Raw genomic sequence first — 23,905 nt, forward strand, 5'->3', positions numbered from 1 at the left:
TTCAGAAAAAAAAAAAAAGGATTCCTGCATGTGGGGAATTCTCGTATTCTTAGGAGAAATGGGTCAAACACAAATACAGTGTGCAAATTGTAATAGTGAAGAATGTAAATAACTCAGTGACTGGATAAAATAATTATCAGTTAGCTAATCAAATAATGCTGAACATTTTTAGTGGGCAGATATGTGAAATAAATTTCACAGGACAAATAGGAGTTTACATAGGAAAGGAAGAATAAAGCTTGGTTTGGAGATGAGACTAGAAGTGGAGACAATTCCCAGTGAAAATTTCAGACAAAAGAGAAATCAGACCTGTAGGGCCACAGGGCCAGTACAGAGAACCTCAGTAAGTGCATCCTTCCTGCTTAAAACCTTGTTCATACAAATAAATTGGCCAATATGTAATGAATCAATTACACTGAAATTATCCTACTAAATACTTACTATGAAATTGAATACACTTTAGACAACATCCGTTTGCAGATACTAAAATTAATAATTATAGACTATTAATAGAACTTTCACTATTTTTAAACACTGAAAAACACCCAAATTAACCTCATATGTTTGAAATTATTCTCCAAAAATAAACAGAAAAGCCAGCACTGAAATTCTTAGTAATAAAAGTGAAGAATGTAGAAACTCAAAACAATATAATGAAAACAATTAATCTTGACAGGACCACCTTATATGTTGGCATTATAAATAAAAGAAGACATTTCCAATTACTTTCGTTGTTTTGTTTTGGATATACAATGAAATAGAAACTGCATGATTTTAGGAGAATAATTTAATGTCTGATGAGGATTTTGAATATGTTTTCATCTCTTTCTTTTGATCTTACACATTTTCTATTTAGTTGTCAGCATTTTTAGTATTCCAGAAAGTTTTGAGGTCTGAATAGCCTCCTGGAGTTCATCAGTTGATGTGGCCTGTGAGCTCTACAACTGGCCTCCCAGCAGTACTTTTTGTTATTTAAACAAAGTGCTAATAAAATATGCAAGATGAACATGCTGGTCCTTTGGTGTTTGCAGTCTGCAATGTCCAACTAAATAAAAACCAAGCTTGAACTATGATACAATGAATGCCTAATAATATACTGCCCATATATAATATAGTGCCTATAGTTTATGTAAATATATCTATTTTTCTTTCTCCTTGGAGTTTTTTTTTTTACTAAATTCAGAACTCTTAGTTTTATAACATCAACATATAAGACAAAAGTCTACATGATTTGCATTCTAGACTATATCTGTATTGTTAATGACAATTCCTTCCCCTGCCTCCTCTCCTCCTCAAAAAGTTAAAACATGGCATATTTAATTGTAAAAGGATGGCATGTATCTGTTTGGATGGTCATCCCTTAAAGAATTCTAGTATTTTCTTCTGTGTAACATCTTTATCTTGTATTAAGTAGCATAGAAACAATTTCTTTTGAAAGATAATGTCATTTAAATTAATGGCTATATATTTATGTGTGTATGTATATATATATATATACACACACATGCATATAATTAAAGGTTTAAAATTATATACATAAAACTTTAAGACATCAACTCAAAATTGATTAAAGTCTTATAAGACCCAAAACTATAAAATTACCAAAAGAAAACATGGAGAAAACAATTTACGACATTAGTCCTGGCAAGGATATTTTGGATAACACAAAAAAGATAGGTAACAAGAACAAATATAGAAAAATAGGATTAAATCATAACTAAAAGGTTTCTAAAAAGCAAAGTAAACAATCAACAGAGTAAAGAAATAATCTAAAGAATGAGAGAAAATATTTGCAAACTATGCATCTGACAAGCGGTTAATGTTCAGAATATATAAAAAACTCAAATTACAAAATAGCAAATAATAATAATTTGATTAAAAATGGGCAAAAGATCTGAATAGACATTTCTCAAAAGAAGAGATATGACCAACAAGTATATGAAAAACATACGCAAAATCACAAATTATTAGGAAAATGCAAAACAAAACTACCATGAGATACTGCCTCACCCCAATTAGAACGGCTACTATCAAAAAGATGGAAACTAATTTATGGTGTCTTGGATGTGGAAGAAGAGGAATTCTTATACTCTGTTGATAAACTAGTATAGTCATATATATATACATACACTTTGAAATACTAGAAATAGGTTTATTCCACTATATATGAAAGCCTGCCATTTTACATTAATATGATTTTTGAACTAAATCTTACATTTGTTTTAAAGTAGTCATGTTTCCACAGATGGATGCAAACACAATGTGCATGATACATGTGTTTCTACATCACCAAAGTCAGTGAATGTACTGGGTGAAGATCAGCCTGGGAAACTTTAATTACTTTGAATTTCATATCTGGAATTTGATATTGGTTAGCACAATTACTAATGCTCCATTAGCAGGAGGTAACTGGGGCATAGAAGGTCTAGACTCTTCAGCAACCACAGTTTTTGAAAATACTAGAAAATTTATATTTGAAATATAATGAATTATTTATAATTATGTTTCAAAATTTCATTACTCAGGATTCTCCAGTGAGTCTTGACAATATAGGATTCTTACCAACCCAGTAGGTGAGAAATGAAGTTTTACTGTACTTTTAATTTGTTATATGCCCTTGATGATATAGGTTAAAAATATTTTCTATTTAAACATATTTTGAGCCCAAAATAAATAATTGCAAAGTTATAATCAAATTAGAGTTAATATTTAGAGGTTTAACATAAGTAAAACTTTTTTTGATTCAATTAATTAGAAAATACAATTACTGTGTTAAGCGATTAAAGCAATTGCTCAATAGTATAAAATAGTAAATTGGTTTATGTATCAAAATGCCAAAAATCAGACTGTCTTCAAGATTGATCTTTTGTTTTTGGATAACTGAATACATTTAGTAAAATCTATGGCATGAAATTATTTGGGATATAACTTTGTGGCTCTTTAGTGATAGATGAGGCTTAAATGGTATCTTCACACTTTGTTCAGCATTTATTAAATCTTTAGAATTGGAAAGTCTCAAGAGAGTACCAGGAAATTCAGAAGTGTTTTCCATTCATCACTTCTTGAATCACACAAGTGACACATTTTGAGCATATGTCGAGACTTTTCAAAATGTAATTTCTGCATATCTTGACATGAGCATTTTATATTACTGTGTGTTAGAATTCACACAATTACTGCTGTCCTTGACTTGAAGCATTTTTACTTTGCACATTGACATTCATAAAAATACTGTTTCTTTATCACTGCTCTTTTCTTTTCTGTGATATTCACTATTATAACAAAAAAATACATTCCTGAAATTAAAATATTAATATATCACAGACATTTCTATTATGAATTCACTTTATAAAATTAAAAGGAGTTTGATGTACAAATTAAATTTCATTTAGACTAAGGATTTATTTGAAACAGTATGTATATTAAATAATACGTGTATATAACTTTTGCTAAATTCTCAAGATTTTAACATTTTGACATACAATATCTTCACAAAGTTGACCTTAGCAAAGGTATGTTTTCTAAAAGTACCTACATTATTTTAATACCTCTTTACTTCTTGAGGGAAAGTATTCTCTTTCCAGGTCCACAGTGGGGTGTACTTTTAAGGGCAGGAACTTCCCAGCACCATGCCCCCCTCCCATCTATCTCCATCCAGGAGATTTAAAGGTTTATTTTTAAATTTCGCAGGCATGGGAAGAAACTAAGTCAATCACCCCAGTGGAAGTTCTAAGGAACTCCTTTCATTGGCCCCAGGGTCTTTGAGAAGGTGGGGGTTCCTCCCAGGTTAAAAGTTCCCTTCTTCCACACCCCTTTGGACTCCATGTTTGGAGTTCCATGTTGGAACACTCTTGTGGAAGCTGTTTTTCTCTATCCTGGATTTCCCCTCTGGAGTTCCCTTCCACACTCTCTTTCCCCTCCTAAACTCCATCTCTCTCTCTATTCCTTTCCACTCAGTGTGGCAGCTGCTTTCCTCTCCTGGATTCCATCTTTCTGAATTCTCTCACTCAGTGTGAGAGGAGCTTTCCTTCTCTGGTTTTCCCCCTCTGGGTACCCTTCTCACTCGGTGTGAGAGCGGGTTTTCTTTCTCTCACTCAGTGTGAGAGTTAGCTGTTTCTCTATACTTCTCGTTTTTCTCTCTCTAAATAAATCACTTCCTACAAACACTTTCGAGTCCGGCATTTACTGCGTACTGCGCCGTGGTCCCCTCATTCTTGAGAGGGCAAGAGACCAAGAACCTGGAGAAACGTCCTCTCAGGGGAGTTGAGGGCACCCTGAATCCCTAAACCCCAATATTACATTCTGAGATAAACATTTTAAGCCAAGCTCATTTAGTTAATGAAAGGATGTATATTCATTTTATTTAATTGAAATAATATTTTCAATTAAATAAATAAATTAAATAATACTTTCAATTAAATAAAGTAAAATGCAAGTATCTTTGAAAACAAATGTTGTTTTCTGAAGAGAAAAGTAAATTATTACACTGTAAGTTCTGGGACATATATCACAGTTTTTGAAAATATTAGAAAATTCTTAGTTTTATCACATCAACATAAAAAAGTCTACATGATTTGCATTCTATACCACATATGTATTGCTAATGACAATATCTTTTCCTGCCTCCTCTCCTCCTCAAAAAGTTAAAACATAGTGTATTTAAATGAAAAAGGATGACCTGTATCTTTCTGGATGGTCAACCCTTAAAGAATTCTAGTATTTTTTTCTGTGTAACATCTTTATCTTGTATATTAAATAATACAGGTCTATAACTTTTGTCTCTATATCCCAGAACTTAGAGTATAATAAAAAAGTAAATTATTAAGCATTAAATAATTTTAATAACATAATTATCTCTATTTTTAGTAGACTACACATCTATTTCTCTTCAACAAGGATTCTTCCTTGTTTTAAAAAACAGTTACATTTTATGGCAATTTTGCATTTACATTTTTAAACTACTAAATAAGTGTGTACTCTAAGAAGTTAATTTGTCATTTTGATAATCTAAAATATTTCTGAAAGACAAATTGAACATATTAAATTTAATTTAAAGATAACTTCAAAATTGTCTTTTTTTCTACCACTATCCACAAATTGTAATACCATTTACATCTTTATGAATACAATATTCTTTGGCTTAAAAGTATTTGGATTATCTGATTATATGAGGAGTCTATTTTGCAATTTCTTTGTTTTTTTAATGATTGGTGTTTTATAAAACCGGTTTTTACATTTTTAAAATAATTTTTAAACTAGGGAAATAAAAAATACAGGTGTTGATAGTGACAGTAAAGACAGGAGTATTAATTAGTGTCTTGTGTATATGTACATATTGCAGATGGCTTTTCTTCTTGGTACGTGATTTAAGGATAGTAATCACTGATTTCTAGCCTACTCATGAATATATGTATGTGTGCATATACATATACGTATATATGTAATATAACAAACTAATATATTTAATTATGAGCTTTTATGAGTATGACAACATAGGAAACAAAACATGTAGTTAGCAATTGCAACAAATGTGAAAAATCTAATTTAATAAATTCATTAATCACAATTTATTTAACAAAGATTCAGATTGAATTTTTGAAGACTCATGGTAGCTTAGGAAACAAATAATAAATATTAAAAATCAGTGTTTAAAAAACATGATTCTTGATTCATACTAATTTATAAAAACTCTGGTTTATTTTATGTCATCTATTAATCATTTGATTAATTCACCAATTTAAAAGCATTGAGATTTCTATTGAACATTTGTGGTAATGGATGGTGAGAAATACAAAATTAAAAACAACTGTTCTCAAGAGTGATTAGAATTAGTTTTGTGATATAAAAATTTCTATTGTTTAAGAAAGTATATAATAAATAAAAATATGTGTTATGACCTTTAAGTTGAGTAGAAATCTCAAGAAAGGAAAGAAATAACTCACTGGTTTGAAATTGTCAGAAAGTATGTTCTGAAGGCTGCAGAACTTGATTTCACAACCTCGATCATTAATCTCTATTAGCATAAATTTTATTATCAGCCTCATGTCTGTTCTCATTGTACTCTGTTCAGGCTTGAAATTCCACATGGCACCTTGTACAATTCTGATTTATTTATTTACAGGCAAACTTATATGTAAAAAGTGATATTTTGGGCCTGAAGACTGTTTTTTAACCCTAGTTCAAATTGGTGACTATCCTATTTAACTAAACTGGAAATTAGTAATATTCTGGGAATGTTACTGTATTTCAATAAATACAGGGTGATTTGTGATTTCTGATCATTCTTTGGCACCAAGGTGACCCTTTGAAATAATTAATGCTGTTTTGGAGAAAAATGTCAGTGCTAATCATCTTGTTATACTTTTCTCCTAAAAGCCAAGAAAAACTGGAGATCTAAATAACTCTGTCCTCTCTTGTGTATTCACTTTTATTCACATATTTGGCTCAGAAAAGTTCACAGCTAAAGGGGTCAGCATTGTTTTTAATACTTGGGTTAACAATGAGAAAACTTCCAGGATGGTTATCTTTCATATCTAGGTATTCATATAGTCTGTATAGTAGGCACGGGCTTAATTTAACAATATTCTTTGGCCACATAAAAATATCATCATTCAGTTTTCGAAAATATATAATACAGTTCTTTAGAAAATAAAAATTTTATGTTCAAATTGTAGCAATCATAAACCATATGCATACTAACATCACATTATTATATTAAGTAATCATGTTATGCTGCCATATTAATGTCCTTGAAACTATCTTCTCAACAATAATATTTATTACAAGTGTTTCCAGGATTTTGCTAATAGTACATCTATGAATTTAGTTCAGAATCACAAATGATTAATATTGGCTCAGTTGAAGGTTATGTGTACCACTAGATGCTATATATTGTTTAAAGCATTTAACTAGGAAATGTAATTCCTCATGATATCTTCAAGGCTTAAGGATGTTTAAAAAGTATGATACATTTTTGCTGGGTGTGGTGGCTCACACCTGTAATCCCAGCACTTCCATAGGCTGAGGCAGGTGGATCACATGTTCAGGAATTCAAGACCAGCCTGACCAACATGGTGAAACCTGGTCTCTACTAAAAATACAAAAATTAGCCAGGCGTGGTGGCATGCCTGTAGTCTCAGCTACCCAGGAGGCTGAGGCATAAGAATCACTTGAACTCAGGAGGCAGAGGTTGCAGTAAGCGGAGATTACACCCCTTCACTCCAGCGTGGGTAACAGAGCGAGACTCCGTCTCAAAAAAAAAAAAAAGTATAATACATTTTAAATGATGTATAAATGATCAAATTATTCTCCCATGTCCTGTTGCAATGGAAACAAAGGGAATTACCTGGAAAAATTTCCAAATGCATCACAAGGATACCTACAATAATACAGACAATTTTATCCATAAGGCTGTATCCCTCAAATTAATGATGGTTTACCATTCTATTATCTGCTTCCTAGATGTACGTTTTCATAGCAGTGTGGTTAAACTATGAACAAATCTTCAAGAATTCTGTGCAATTGAATGTTTGATGTGACCCAAGGCCATGTTTAACAGTGATCATTAGTGAAAGAAAGACCATGTTTAAAATAGTTCAGGGTTTCTTATATGCCAGTCTCTTCATATATGTATGTGATTTCTGACTTTGCATGTCACCACCTCTTTCCTGTCCAGTATAGATCAAGCCCATTTTCCTAACTGTATGGGTCTTTCTACAGCATATGCCTTTTATGTGAAAGAAATGCAAGAATCTCCAAATTCATGTGGAATTATTGTCCTAAAGAAAATTTTTTTACAAAAAATATGATTAGGTTGGAGAGTTATGAATGATTTCATATTTTTCTTCTCTATATTTTTCCAAATTTCCTTAAACTTCTATAACAAACATAGTAATTTAGTAATCTAAAAAACTATTAATATTTTCAAAATACAACTGAAATACTCATTTGCCTGGCATTTATTTTTGTCACCCTCCTTCTAAGTTTACTGCCTTCCTCATCTGTAAGCTCCTACTTATATCATTTTTTCAGAAGATCTACTAATATCACATTTTTGTCTAGCTGTTATTACTACCTTTTCTTAAAAGTGTAATTGCCTCAGTCCTTGAAACATTGACCTCCCCATCCATGAGGATGCCAGATGTTCTACCACAGCAAAAACTTAATGCAATACATTGCCTTCAGTAGCTAGGATTTCACATCTTCTTCAGAGATCATTTGCTGCTTGTTCATTTCTCTCCAGATGGAAAGGAGCTCACATTTAGAGTGACCTTGAAGGAAGTCTAGTCTTTCATTTACTCAGTACTTCACTATTGCACGTCATTGAATCAATACTTTTGGTGCAACTTTACAGCTCAGTGCTTCAACTTCAGTTGATTAATTTTTAATTATAAAATATTAATGTAGCAATTAAAACTTGTATTCATTCAAGGTGCCCAGTGTGATGATTTGCTACACATACAAGTTGTGTACTGATTACCACAGTCAAATTAATTAACATCCATTGCCACCCATGGTTACATTACCCTTTATGTGTTGGGGAGAGCATAGGGAGTGAGGACACTGAAAATTTGCTTTCTTAGCAAATTTCAAGTAAAAAATACACTATTAACTATAGTTACCATGTTGTATACTAGATCCCTAGAACTTACTTATCTTGAAACAACATTTGAAACCTTTAAACAATATCTTTCCATTTCCCTAGTGTTAGTTCCTGGCAACCACTGTTCTACTTTAGCTCCCATACTTCTGACATTTTTGGATTCCATAATAAGTGAGATCAGACAGTATTCACCTTTCTGTGTTCAGTTTATTTAACTTAGCATAAGTTCTTCAGATTTATCCATGTTGTTGTCAGAAATATCAGAATTTTCTTCTCTTCTATGGCTGAATAATATTCCACAGTGTGTGTGTGTGTGTGTGTGTGTGTGTGTGTGTGTGTATATATATATATACCCATGCAGTGTATATTATATATATATACACACACACATACCCTTACAGTGTATATAATATTATACATACACACACACAGACATATAGTCACACGGTGTATGTAATATATACACACACACATACACAATGTATATAATATATATATACATACTCACATAACCACACAGTGCATATAATATATATACACATAGTGTATATAATACGTGTGTGTGTGTGTGTATATATATATATATATAAAACATTTTTAAATACATTTATCCATTGATGGACAGTTGGATTGATTCCATATTGTCGCTATTGTGAATAATTCAGCTAAAGTTTTAGGTGATCCTTGTGGAACAATCACAACTCTGTGTTTCCCAGCCAATGTGTAAGTTGTTATTTGGCTATACAATGAATCCTCTTGTCTAGCGCCTTCACTAGCTACACACCTGGTGTAATGTCACCAACTAGTGGCATAGGTAGCCTAAAGGGCATTGACTTTTAGATCTTCTTGGTTTTCCAGAATATTCCAAATAATCAAGTAATTAGTAGTACTTACAATTTTTTAAAAATACCTATGTAAAACTGAATTGTTTTATAAGGCCCATACAATTGAAATATATAAACACATTGGACGTTGTGCTCTACTTTATGTTGTACTTCAAGAAACAGGTTACCATATTTAAAAACTTGGGTCAAGACACCTACTATATCAATGACTGACCACAAAATAAAATTTTATGCAGTTTTTTTCTTAGACTATCATAAAATTTTATGCCTTGCTTTTTCTTTATTACAAATTTTAAATGCATCACTTATAAGAAAAATGTTGGCTGCATAAAGTTTCTAACTGTCCTATATGATGAATATCAGCAATTTATTCTAAACGTGTAGCATGCATTTTGGTGATAAAATAAATGTTCATTACTTGGAAATACATTATTATAATAATAAACAGTGAATGTTGGCAGGGCACAGTGGCTCACACCTATAATCCCAGCACTTTGGAAGGACAAGGTGGGCAGATCACTGAGGAGTTGGAGACCAGCCTGGCCAACATGGTTAAACCTTATCCCTACAAAAAAAATACAAAATAAAAATTAGCCAGCTTGGTGGTACACACCTGTAGTCCCAGCTACTCCAGAGGCAGAGGTTGCAGTGATCCAAGGTAGTGCCATTACACTCCAGCCTGGGCAACAGAGCAAGATTCCTTCCATCTCTAAAATAAGAGCAAATGTTTATCTTAAAAATTTTTGTTTCGTTTTTACTTTTCAAAATAAGTTACTGGCAAATCTTCGATATTGGTAACTTCTAATCTTTCTCTTTCAATTTTACTGATTTATGTAATGAAAACCTGCCAAGTACTGATTTAACCTACATATGTGTCCTTGAAACATATCAGTATAATCCATCCCATGTAGCTTTCACAAAGGAGAGAAGAGGTATACCTAATCAAAATCATGGGTAAAACTCAAATAACTTATATTTTATTTGATTATATATTTAAAGCTACGTGAATATATTGTCTTTAATAAACCATAGACACCAATAATTTTCTATTGGTTGGCTACCAACCGGAAAGCTTAAAAATCATAAGGATGGAGTTTTTACTTCCAAGAAGAGGCAATAGTTGCATCTTTCCTATTTCTCTTGCAAAGCACAAGTGAAACAAATATCAACAAATCCACATTTTCATTGCTTTTTTTTTTTACTTTATCAGTGTTAATATTCAAGTTGTGATAATCTACTGCAGTTTTATAAAACATTACTATGGGTAAACTGGGTAAGAGCACACAGGATCTCATTGTATTATTTCTTATGTAAATACAAATGTAAATTAAAATAAGAGGCATAATTCTCTCTGTGAATAATAAAGGAAGACAGAAGTACTCTTTTTTTCTCAAAGCACTTACTTTAGAAAATGTGTAATTATAAGTACTTTCTCTTCTCTTTGAAATGTATATAAATCCTTTTGAATTGTAGATGGCCCTTTTTGTCAGCTTTATGGTCTAGGATTGGCTTTCTCAAGAACCTGGGAGATTGCTCTCTGAAATATGAACCTCAAGAGAGACATCATCTGTATCTCCTAGTTTCTATGGGAAGGTAGTAGCCTAACCTCCAGATTAGCAAGGTGAGATCCTTACTTCAATTTGCATAACTACCTCCTATCATCAAGAGATGAGGAAGTTTGCTTTCACTCTAAATAAAGCCAATTAGCTAACTTAGATCGTCACCCCAACTACCAAGTGAATTTAGGTTGAATTACATGTGACAAATAGTGCTAAGTCCTCTTTCTTGAGGACTAGTTATTGCCTATTTGAAAATACATATGTAATGAGTTGTATCTGCTTGACTATATGAAAGGCTCAGATTTCTCTCTGTTTTTGCATTTCTTAGCTGACTGCTTGTAATGCGTATCACATTCTAATTTAATGCTTATTAAATATTAAAATCATTGTATTTCTTTTACTTTGTGGAGAGGTTTTATGGACTTGGGAGAAGACTCTTTTTAATTATATTTGCCTAGTACTTATAACTGTGTATGATTCTACAATTACCTTCAAATAAAATGTTAATTAAAATCATTAAGTTTTTTAAAAACAGAAACCACATTAAGTAATTTTAAAAATTAACAGTATAAACCATAAAAGAAAAAGGAAAGAATATTGATGTTGATCAAGTTCAAGAAGATATGAGATTAGGTAAGTATAATATTTGGATTTCTTTATTAGGTCTTTTTCTCAATGCCCTTAACTCTTTATTATTGCTCTATGCCAATATTAGTTAAGCAATTAGAATCCACACCTGAAACATAGGAAACATGCCACCATTGTATCTCCCCTTTCACAGATCGAATGACTTCCCACATCTGCTCATTGCGTGCTTAGACATACACAGACCTTTCTTTTGAAGCAGTGTGTCCCTGAGAAACCACATCATAGAGCTTTACAGCCATCTCTTTAAACATACTAGACATGGAAGCTATGTAAGGAGTAAAGAATGCAACTACTGACAAAAATAACATGCTTACTGCTTTCCGTACAGATAAGTGGAGGTTTAAAAAAAAGTAAAGTAACTAAAAGTGATCCTGGGAAAAAGAGTCTCTCTTCCTTTCTCTCTCTTTTTCCTGAAAGACATCTTTTTCCCTTTCTCCCTATACATTACCCATACTTTAATAAGCATCTTTCAGAGACTACTAATTCAAACACTGAAGGGAGTTCAACTTTTTTGTATATATATTTTAAAAAATCAATACAAGTCAATTAATCAGTAGGTAATACTATATGATTTGTATTTAATGATTTTTTTAAAAGCATGAAAAATAAATTGTATGCATATATTATGTAAATAGCTATATCTTGTTTGGAAAGAATTAAAGTTGATGCTGCATTAAAATTAAATAAGTTTTAAAATTTATTAGGATGTTATATACTAAATTGATTATGCCTAACCAAATAAACTAAAAAGTAACATTAAGATAATTTAACCATGCTTATACTAAAGGCAAATAATGTGAAATCCCAAAAACAGAAGTGGTAAAATTTTACAATAATTATTAATTATTGAAGAGACCTTGTGATATTTTCCATGCAAATAAATAAATAAATTAAAAACCCAAAGTCTGTACACATTTAGACAAAACACTCAAGACTGTTCAGACATTGCTTAAGGAAATAACTTTGGGGCTACAGAAAAGTAAAAAGAATAGTTTCAGTGGAAAGACTGGTGGGTTTTGTTTGATTAAGTTAGAGATTTGCATGAACATGAGTGATCACCAAAAGGGGCAAAAACAAAAAAGGGTCACGCACAGCTGTAAGTACAATTTCAAGAAATGGATTGTTTTTTTCATTTTTGCCTAGAAGGATATTTTGAAATATATTGAACCAAATGTAAACATTGTGTAAATTTTCCATTCCTTTTTACTCTTCCCATCAAAATAAATTACATACACAATCAGAGTTCGAGATTATAACAAAAACAATTTAAAATTGTTTATAACATTTGGTAAAGAGATGAGTGTGAGAAATCATATAGTGAGCCCAAGGACAATAAACATATGATCTGTATGAAATGTGTACAAAAGTGAACATTTGAACCCACAGGCTTATGAGGCAATATGGCCCTTATTTTTTCTTTAAAATTAGAATCCTTGTTAATAGTAGAGTGACTTCAAATTCATTCCTTGATTAAATTATGGAAGTCATAAAAAATGCCTTATTAGCTACTCTCAAACTGTATTGCATTAATGACTATGATATGAATAATGAAATATATAATTTCCTTTTTATTGATATTATTTACATTATATAACTCTAGTTACTTTGTATGAATGAGCAATATGTTCTAAAATATAATCAAATATTTATACCAATAACGACAATCTCAAATATGCCTCTAGCATGTAAACTACATATGTTAAAATGCTAATTATAAAGTATAAATTTGCCAAATTTTCAAATATTCAATAACAAATTTGGTGATTCTAAAATAAAATTGAATAAGATAAATATATATAGACACATTCATATGTATAAATACCCTAATCTATACATATAAATATTTACAAATATATACATACTTGCTATATTTATGCAAGTATGTGTGTATTTAATGCTATAATATAAAAATGAAAACGAAATGTAAAGTTAATGTGGTAGATTGAGAGTCTAATTCTTCGATCTCTAAAATTTGCAGATGATCCTTCTTGTTAGACAGGGGCACCTCTTTTCTCTCAAAATTCTTTTATTTGCTTCTAGAATTAGCACTCAATGTTCAAGACCTCACTCTCTAGTTAAATCAGCTTTTAGACAAACTTACAAGAAAACTATATTTTACTGAGAACAAAAATAACACTCAAGATGAGAGGTAAAAATATACAATTATCTAAAATATAATGGTTCCTCAGTCAGCAGTATATGTACTTAGTGAGTCAGAGAATATACATACATGGAAAGAAACCTAGAAATCATAATGCAATGTTTTATAAATCTTTTTGGTAACCATATGTGATAGGCAGAATAATGACTCTCCTAAAGACGTCTGTGTTCTAATACTACAAACCCATGTATGTGTTACCTTACATGGCAACAAGATTCTATAGATATGACTAAGTTGAGGACCTTGATTTGAGATTATCTTGGATGATTTAGGTGATGCCAGTGAAATTACAAAACTCATTAAAAGTGTGAAAGGAGGCAGACGTGTAGATCAGTGCAATCCCATGTGAAAGAACTCAATTCCTCATGTTGATTTTGAAGATGGAGGAAGGGAGCCATAAGCCAAGGAATATGGGTATCTTTTGAAACCAGAAAAGACTCCAGAAAATTTTCTCCTAAAGCCTCTGGAAAGGAGTACAGCCCTGCCAACACCTTGACATCTTGATTTTAGTCAAGCAAGACCTGCCAGACTTACGTACAAACCTGGAAGGCAGTTAATTGTGTTGTCTACACTACTAAATATGTGAGAATTTGTCACAGCAACAATAAAATTTAATGTACCATCAGCTCTGTATCACTGGACAGAGAATTCATTATGAAGTGCTTCACTTTAGCCTGCCAACTTTATCTTCAGTGTATACGACAACAGCTGTAAAACATTGATAGTAAACAGGTTGCATACCCAAAACAGAAAACTAGATATTGAAGCTGTTGACTTTTATCTTTTTAGAAACTTCAAAAGTGTTTATTAAGAACCTCAAAATGTAAATACTTTCACAAGTCACCCAGTTTTCTTTAATTATATTTGAATATCAATGGGCCACCTTCATAAAACAGCATTCCTTAAGGCTGAGTTCTATTTGGTGTCCCTGCCTAACAGCAACTTCAATAACCTCCAATCCAGTCATTCTTGATTGTACCTTTTCCAGTTTTCAAATATGACAGAAATAATTCTTGGTAAATGGCATATGCAATGCCATAAAATGAGACAATACCCCAAATCCTAAATTCAAAACTTGTTAATAGCATTCTGGTTCATTCAGCTTACTGCTCAACTCTGCATTACGTGAAAGGAGAAAAAGTCTTAGTTCTCATTTAAGAGTCTTTTGCTTACTTTATAGTTCTTTTACAGAAAGTCCTCATGTCAATTTAATCTCTGGAATATTAGTGTGTCTATAAGCAAATAACAGAAAATCAACATAACAGAGTCCTATGTAACAAAGAAATTTTTCTCTACATGGTTAAAATTCCAAGGTAGAAAATCCAACGTTTGTGTGATTATGTCCTATAATTCTTCATAAATACTGACTTTTTCTAGATTATCCAACTAATCCTGAAGTATGGTTTTAATTACTATTTCTAAATATTAGAATGAATCCACTATCACATTTACGTATCAGGCAACAAGATGAAATAAGCACCAAATAATAAAATTTGAGGATCGACTACAATTTATAGTTTTCCAGAAGTTCACAAATGACGTTTTTACTTACATTTCATTTTCCAGAAACAAGTAACATGCTCATAACTAGCTACAAGAGATTTTGGAAACTATGTATCTACCCTGAATGCATATGGAGAGGAGATAGCTCATTATACAATGGGAAAAGGTATGAACAGGTACTGAAAAAGCCAAACCATGCTTAGAGATAGGTAGACAATTACAAGCATAGAAGAAAGGGAGAAAGAGAGACAAAGACAGAGAGAGGGAAAGGGCAGGAGGGAGGGAGGGTGAGACAGGAAGAAGATAAACAATCACATTTAATCTTCATAGATCTTTTATATGAAAGTAAATACGACAGCCCCCATTTTGTCCACAAGAAAACCCAAGTATAGTGAGGCTGAAATGCATGTGAAAGATTACATAGCTAGAAGGCGATGGAGTGGAATTTGAACCTAGTTTTTTAAACTGAATACTTTTCTACCCTTAAACAGTAAGTGACACTATAATATTCTGTAATAACACAAATTAAACTTACTCTAACTACTTCAGATTATTTCCTTTAATTTTTTTTTTTTTTAAGACAGGCCTCACTCTGTCACCCAGAATGGAGTACAGCGGTGTGATCTTGGCTCACAGCAGCCTCAACCTTCCGGCAGCCTCGACCTCCTGGGCTCAAGTGCTCCTCCCACCTCAGCTTCCTGAATAGCTGGGATTACAGACATGTGCCACCACATCCTACTAATTTTTATATGTTTGGTAAAACTAGGGTCTGTCCATGATTTCCAGGCTGGTCTTGAACTCCTGGGCTCAAGCGATCCCCTTCCCAAAGTGCTGAGATTACAGGAATGAGTCACCATGCACAGATTATTATCTTTTAATAGGTACATGTTAATTTTAAATTATATGTATATTCTGTTTTATAATTCTTTATAATTTTCAGCTATCTAAGTCTTCTTATTAAAGGGTTAGAATGCTCTTTTTGATATGGACAAGAGGTAGGGAAATACTGGGTAGAAGAGGATGGCTCCCTGGCAAAGGCCCCGCCCACCTCAATCCTGGAAACCTGTCTACCTTCATGCCCTAATGTTGCCTTTTCCAAGACCACTCTGGCCTGCCATACCCCTATCCTGTGCCCATATAAACCCCAAGTTCCATGAGCAGAGAGGTACAGGGGAGTGGAAGAGTGGCAGAGTTGCTAACTGGAGTGGCAGAGAAGAAGAGAAGGATCATTTGAATGTTGAGAGGAGTTTGGCTGGGGACAGTTATAGAGGAGATCAGCCACAGGACCACCAAACTCCTGGGGAAGATCATCTTTGCACTCTATCCCCTTTCCTGCTCCCCATCCATTCTACTGAGAGCCACCTCCGTCACTCAGTAAAATCTCCTCATTCAACATCCTTCAAGTCCAAGTGACCTGATTCTTTCTGGATGCCAGACAAGGACCCGGGTACCAAGAGGGCAGGGTGTAGAAGGCTGTCACTCTGATTCTCCATCAAGCTGATTTAACACTAAGCTTTCTGCAGATGGCAGAGCTAAAAAAGCATTAATTTTAACATACCCCTAGATGCTACCATGGGACTGAAGCCCAAAAGTGCTTGCCCTGGCTCCTGTACCTGCCCGTCTGTGTGATTCCTACCCCATAAGAGATTTCAGCACATGACAGCCAAGCAAAGAAGCCACACTCCTGTCCCAAGTCCCACAAGAGGCCAGGGAACTCCCATTTCATTTTGATTCAGAACCATGTTTAAAATAAATTACAGATTAATTAATAGAAAAATTAAATTATTTGCTTTGAAATAAATATATTCTTAAACTGTATGCATACCACTGGTATTTTTTGAATAAGCATTATACACAAATATAACTGACAAACTCAGCATATTAAAGATCATACATAGTGGTTTTCTAAATTGCTATCATTTTTAAGTATTTTTATTTTCATGCATACTAATAAGAGATACATACAGCCTATATTATGTTTCCACTCATAATCATTATAAATTCTGGAAAAGTAAAACATTAAGCACACAAAACAATACTTATCTGATAAAAAAGTAACTAAAACTCAACATTGAGCAAAGTTACAGAAGTGTTTTATTATTTCTTCTAAGTTGTTTACAAAAGCAAATGCTTCAGAATAAACACTGTTTTAAATAAATGCCCTAAATAAGTCTTAGTAACTCATTACTTACATGGTCTATTACCATGAAGATAATATCCGTAATGTAATATATCAGTAGGTAAAGAGAATACTTCAGAGTATGATCTGGACAAAATTAAGACTGTAAATTATTTAACGTGTTTTTGAGTTAATGGATGATTGTTTCAAGTATTCTAATGTGGTATCTACAAACATATAGCAAAGTATGTGTTTTTTAAATAATCAAATATGTAATCCCAAGAACCAGTACAATATAAATATAAAATATAAATATAAAAATATATAAATATAACTAAAAGTAATTAACAAAGCAAATAATTTAAGTTACATAAAAATGCAAAAGCTGTAAGTGAAAGATTTATGACAATTCATAACTCAAATGATCACTGAGTTGTATCCAGGAATGATTATTATCACTAAAAAGATAATATATTTACGTGATCAAAAACCAGAATAATAATAATTTTTATTAGTGGTAATATGAATTCAGTACATATCATATTTAAAATATTTTGTGATGAAAAGAAGCAGAAATATTGTCTTTTCATCAGTAAACATGTAATTTATATATATATTAAAATATTTTACATAATTAATAATTTAACATATATGTATGAATAATGAAAATATCAAGAAGCTGGGTAATGCTTAGTGGTATTATCTTTCTGTTTAAATACACAGAATCTTATTTAAACTATGTTAAGTAAAAAGAATATTCCATGATTTATATTTGATTTTTAACTTTATAATGATCTGCATTCTCTCTATCCATATGTAGAATTACTCCCCTTAATAACAATTCTAACTTTTCAAAGACTCTTAAATCAGATTTTGGATAGTAGTTAGCAATAGGGTGGGGTAAAGATGGAGGGGGTGCAATTCAAAAGTCATCTCTAAATTTCTAGTATGCTCCTACCTTCCTACCTGCTTTGAAGGTGATCTACTGATTAATAGGAAGATGTACATATGTTACTTGGTCATTTACCTTAACCTTATTTCTCTTAACTGTATTTCTGTATTTTCACTTTACAGGATAACAATGTATATGTTAAGTTTATTTACCAAGTAAAACTGATAATCCACATGGAACTAATTACTACTAATTTGTAGTTATACTCAACAGAAAGACAAATTACTTGGGTTGAACATAATATGTTTTAAAATATTTATTGAACCTATAATTTATTGAACAATCTCATAATTTGCTCTATCTACTATAGTCTACAGAAGACCATCTATATGGTTTATACATTTAGGTTGTATTCAGTAGGAACTCCAACTCAAAACTAAGCTAATATATAATATCATTCTATAACTAAGTAAAATTAATGTTTACATTAGTTATGTTCTATGTGTCAGGTACTCTGTTAGGTACATTTTATGTATACCAGCTAATGTTCATGACAACGCTGCTCAAGATTACATGGCTGGCAAACAAAAGAAATTCTTTAAAATCTCATAATACATGTGCTTTCTAATATTTAAAGCATAGTCTGTGACAATTCTAACAAACAGTTGTCTTTGCAAAGTATATATAATTCAATTAAATGCCTAATTCAAATAATAAAGCTGCATTGTAGTAAGTAAAACATTGTAAAAAAATAGCAGTCATCCTAACTATGATTATGATGAATAGGTAAAATCATTTATAATATTTTTTCTTTTAAATAGGATTCAATGCAGATGTGCAAGCTATAGATTCACTAAATAACAAAGACAGACTGTGTCACACTGAAATGAAAGAAGAATCTATGCTACTAGAGGCTTTTAGAAAATGATAGTCTGCATCTGTGGGCAGTTTAACTTTCTGCCAAGTTTTTCATCTTCTTTTGTTTACTAAGGGTACATTTTAAAGTTAAACATCTTGAGAATTGGCGCCAGAGTTTGTGACATACAGCAGCACTTTGACATTCCTTTGGTTTCACAAAGAAACTGGTTATCTGCAATTTGGTAAACACAATAGCACGAACTAATATTTTACTGGTTTATTTAATAATCTTGCAGTCAATTTTAAAAACACAGATTCTAAGTAAGAAACTTGCATTTCAAGGTTTTCAGAAGTAGATAACAGTAAGCCTATATTGTGACATTGAAGAACACTTTCTACACTGTCTTCACTTATATTTCTTTTCCCATTTGATGATAATTTCAAATAAAGTTGTCAATTAAGTTGTCAATGATAATGTCATAAAGCCAGTTTACTATCAGCCTCAAAAATTTAAAAAAAATAGATCTTTTTTTATTATTGCAGGGGGATCATTTGTTCCTTTTCTTATGCACCAAATTTCACCGAATACTTACTATGTTTTAACTATGTTTTAAAAAATCTTCCATGTTAAGAAGATTATATAGAGGCTATGAATTGAGTCAGATATGTAAATTCCCTATTTTATAATTATGAGCTATTAAAGGTGTGACTTTCAGAACAGATAACAAGCTGGGATTGAGTGAGACAGCCCATGGAGAATGTGTAGACAGTGGTCCTCATCTTGAGTTATACGCCAGAATCATTTCCTCTGCTTTAGGTTTCTCTGCTTTAGGGCCTATGCTTTTTGGAGCCCCATCTAAAAGCTATTGAATAAAAAGGCTTTCTAAACAGAGATCAATCAAGACATTTAAAAAATTTCATAGAAGCTAATATTTACACCAAAGGTTGAGGAGCACTGTGGAGTGAAAGACAAAAAAAGAGTAAATACTAGGAATCCAAAACACCAGTGTGTGCGTTGGTGATGGGAGGAACAGTTAGCAAATGAGATGGGGTAGAAAGTGGAAGAAAGGGAACAGAATCCTGTAAAAACAAGGAGGCCAACAGTTCCAAGAGTAAAAAGATGTCAGACATACATCTTGTAGATAATCCAAGGACTGTAAGAATTAAATATAGGCTAAGAGATTTGTAATATCTGAAATAATTGGTAAAATTTTTCAGTGATTTCACTGGGAGAAATTCTGGACTGAGGAATAAAAAAGAATGGGGAAATGTAGGAAATTCACAAAGATTTTATCTTGATATGTATGGACAGTTTTACAGGTATAAAAGGGGACTCTCATGTAATACACAACTGATAGTCCCCATTTTTCTATGAGGTTTCAGATAAGGGCAGCATGCCGAATTGGGACTAAAGATATTCTGATAACTTGATTTACCTAATTATTATTATTATTTTGGGTTTAAGGAGCGGAGAGTTTAACAGGCAAGAAAGAAGGAAGGAAGAAGACAGCTAGCTCCCCGGCACAGAGACTGAGACAGGGTTTGGAACAAAGAGAAGGCTGGAGAAGTGGTGTCTGATTTGCATACGGTTGAAGGGATTGGTTTGACCAGTCATGTCACTCACGTAGCTCCCCAAAAATACTGGCCCTCCCACCCTAGCTTTTTAATTTGTAAATACAGGGTGCCATGATGTTGAGGATGGGGTGGATATGTGGGGGTGGCCATATTGCCAGGCACATATGGGGGCAAAAGCAAGAATAGGGCAGGAATCACCATGCTTGGGTGGAACCAGTTTCTAATGACTGGCATTTGGATACCAAAGCTTGCTGCCTGGCTCTAAGAGCCAGGACTTTCCTGCTAGACAACACACGTTTCTGGAGCTGTTTTAAAAGAAGCAAAAACTTCCCAAGGACCCCTTTTCCTCTCTATCTGCCTAAAGTGATTTGTTAATAACTCCTATAACACATCCCCTGTCGAGATGTCATCCTAACTGCTGTTAGGCGGTTTTGGGTGATGGCTCCTTCTGGCTACTTCCTGCTGAAAGGGGACATCAAATGGGAAACAGCAGCTAGGGCTCCTCCTAAGGTCAATTTAAGGATCCTCAGAAGAAAGCTATGTCCATGGGTGGTAGCAACAATGACAGTGACACTAGCAAATTTTTGATATTTATGAAGATTCAATGACAGTGACACCAGCAAATTGTTGATACTTATGGAGATCTATTATATGCCAGATGTTGATTTAGGATATTTTATGTACGATATGATTCAATAATTATGTAGTCTGGTAGATCATAAAAGATATAAATTTGTCCAAGAGAATATAAATAATAGCTGATAGCACAATTCAAACCCATGACTGTTTGGCTCCATTACTCTAACCATTAAACAGTACTCCAGATTCATTTCTAACTACTTGAAGCAAAGGATAGCTTTAAATCAGGTTTTATATATTTATGAGACAGAGAAATCATTGGATTTAAAGGCAAGATTAATAAAATGTCAAAACATGGCAATAACATTAAATTTGTCCCTTTGGTCTTAAGAAGTAAATCTTAAAATTACATGATCTAGTGTTTCTCTATTATTTTTCCAATAATTATAACTTCAGTTGATAAAATATTTGCCTAATTTTATAAATATCTTCAATTAAATCTTACTGCCTCTGTGGCAACTGAAAAATCACAACCTAATTTAACATGAGTTTCCACTTAATGCATATCTTTATAGCAATTGAATGTTTCCATGCTTCTTGGCCTCAATTTACCCTCACTCCAAATTTCAAAGGGACACTCAAGGATGCCTAGAAATTTTAGTGCAGTCCTCCTGTGGACTCACATTTTGCTGTTTAAATTATTTTCCATATTCTATCTCCATTTCTCCTTGCTTCCCAGCCCTAAAACTCATGACTTTATATCAAATGTGTATGAACAGGGGATTTCTTCCATTCTTCCACTAACAAGTCAGTTGTCCATCCTCAGCTGTACAAATGCTCACTGCCTTCCCTTGTCTTCCTATGAATGATGTGACCGTGTGCTGGTCAGTGACCAAAGTCACTCAGTATGCTATGGATCTCCTTCTGTTTCAACTAACGACTTCTGTGCTCATCCCTCTCCTCAGTGTCATTGCATCATTAATTACTCCCACCCTATGTGGATCACCAAAGGTATAATCATAATCCTGTATTGCCTTTTTAATGTTCATAATTAATTATTTTATTTTTTAAGTTGACAAATACAAATAGCACATATGTATCGCAGACAACATAATGTTTCAAATATATATACATTATGGAATAGCTATATTGAGCCAATTAACATATGCATTACCTTACACACTTTTTACATGGTAAGAACAAAGTCTACTTTCAGGGATTTTCAAGAATACAGTGCCTTGTTATTAACTGTATTATCATGTTGTACAATTGCTCTCTTGAACTTATTCCTCCTATTTAACTGAAATTTTGTATCCTTTGATCAACATTTCCCCAGTTCTCCTCCAACCCTACCCAACCCCAGTCAGTATTGCCTCTTTTAAAGAAGAAAACTTCCCAGACTGAGTGTGGTGGCTCATGCCTGTAATCCCAATGCTTTGAGGAACCTAAGAGGAAGGCTCACTGAAGCCCAGGAGTTTGAGACCAACCTGAGCAACAGAGTGAGACCCCATCTCTACAAAACATTCAAAACTTAGCCACATGTGATCCTAATTACTCAGGAAGTAGTGGAAAAATGATCACTTGAGCCAAGGAGTTTGAGGTTACAGAGAGTAATAGATCTGGCTGCTATGCTCCAGACTGCGGAACAGAACAAGACGCTGTCTCAAAAAATGAAACTTCCCTGCACCCTGCAAATCTCTCTATGTTCCCATATCATAACAAAGCTTCTGAAAATAGAAGTATATAAGTTCTTGTTTCTAAACTATCACCTCACATTTTTTCCTCAATCCATTTCAACAAGGGTCCCATTCCCACAACTCCATGAAAATGTCCTTGTAAAGATCAAAATAGATGATGCAGCCAAATCTACCTATGACTTCTAGATTCTTCTCTTATTTGGCATCTAAGTAACATTTGAGCTAATGGACCATTTTCTCTTTCTTGCAACAGAAGTCTGAGACTCCAAGTTCTTGTGTTTTCTCCTACTTCAAAAGCCATCTTTTCTTAATCATGTACACTGGCTCATATTGTTCTGTTCAAGCTTTGAAATGTTTGAATATCTTATGACTCTAATACGGATGTTCTTTTCTTTGCCATGGAAATATTCTTTGCAGATAACCTCATCCTATTCCATTGCTTCTAATGTAATTAATACACATATGAATCTCAAATCTGTATTTACAGCCCATATCTTTTTTCTGGAACTGCAAGCATGTATATTCCATTGCATACTTGACATATACATGTGAATATCTATCTGATGTTTCAAATATAGCTAGATCAAAACAGAACCCTTGTTAAACAACCCCCACCCCCAAAAAATCTGTTTCTTTTTAGGTCTCATGTCAATACAGGCATGAGCAAACACTCAGAGGGTAAAACCAAATCTTGTAGTTATCTATGATTCTTTTATTTCCATCCAATTCTCTTTCATTCATCAGAAAATCCTGTTGAGTCTATCTCTAACATGTATCCAAATTTGTCCCCTTTTGCCATTCTCACTACCAACACCCTATCTCAAGCTCCATTATTACTCTTGTAGACAATTGCAATAGTTTTCTCAC

Source organism: Aotus nancymaae, unplaced genomic scaffold (genome assembly GCF_030222135.1).
Source record: "Aotus nancymaae isolate 86718 unplaced genomic scaffold, 86718_ANA_hifiasm-v0.15.2.pri h1tg000048l, whole genome shotgun sequence".
In the NCBI taxonomy this organism is placed as follows: Eukaryota; Metazoa; Chordata; class Mammalia; order Primates; family Aotidae; genus Aotus; species Aotus nancymaae.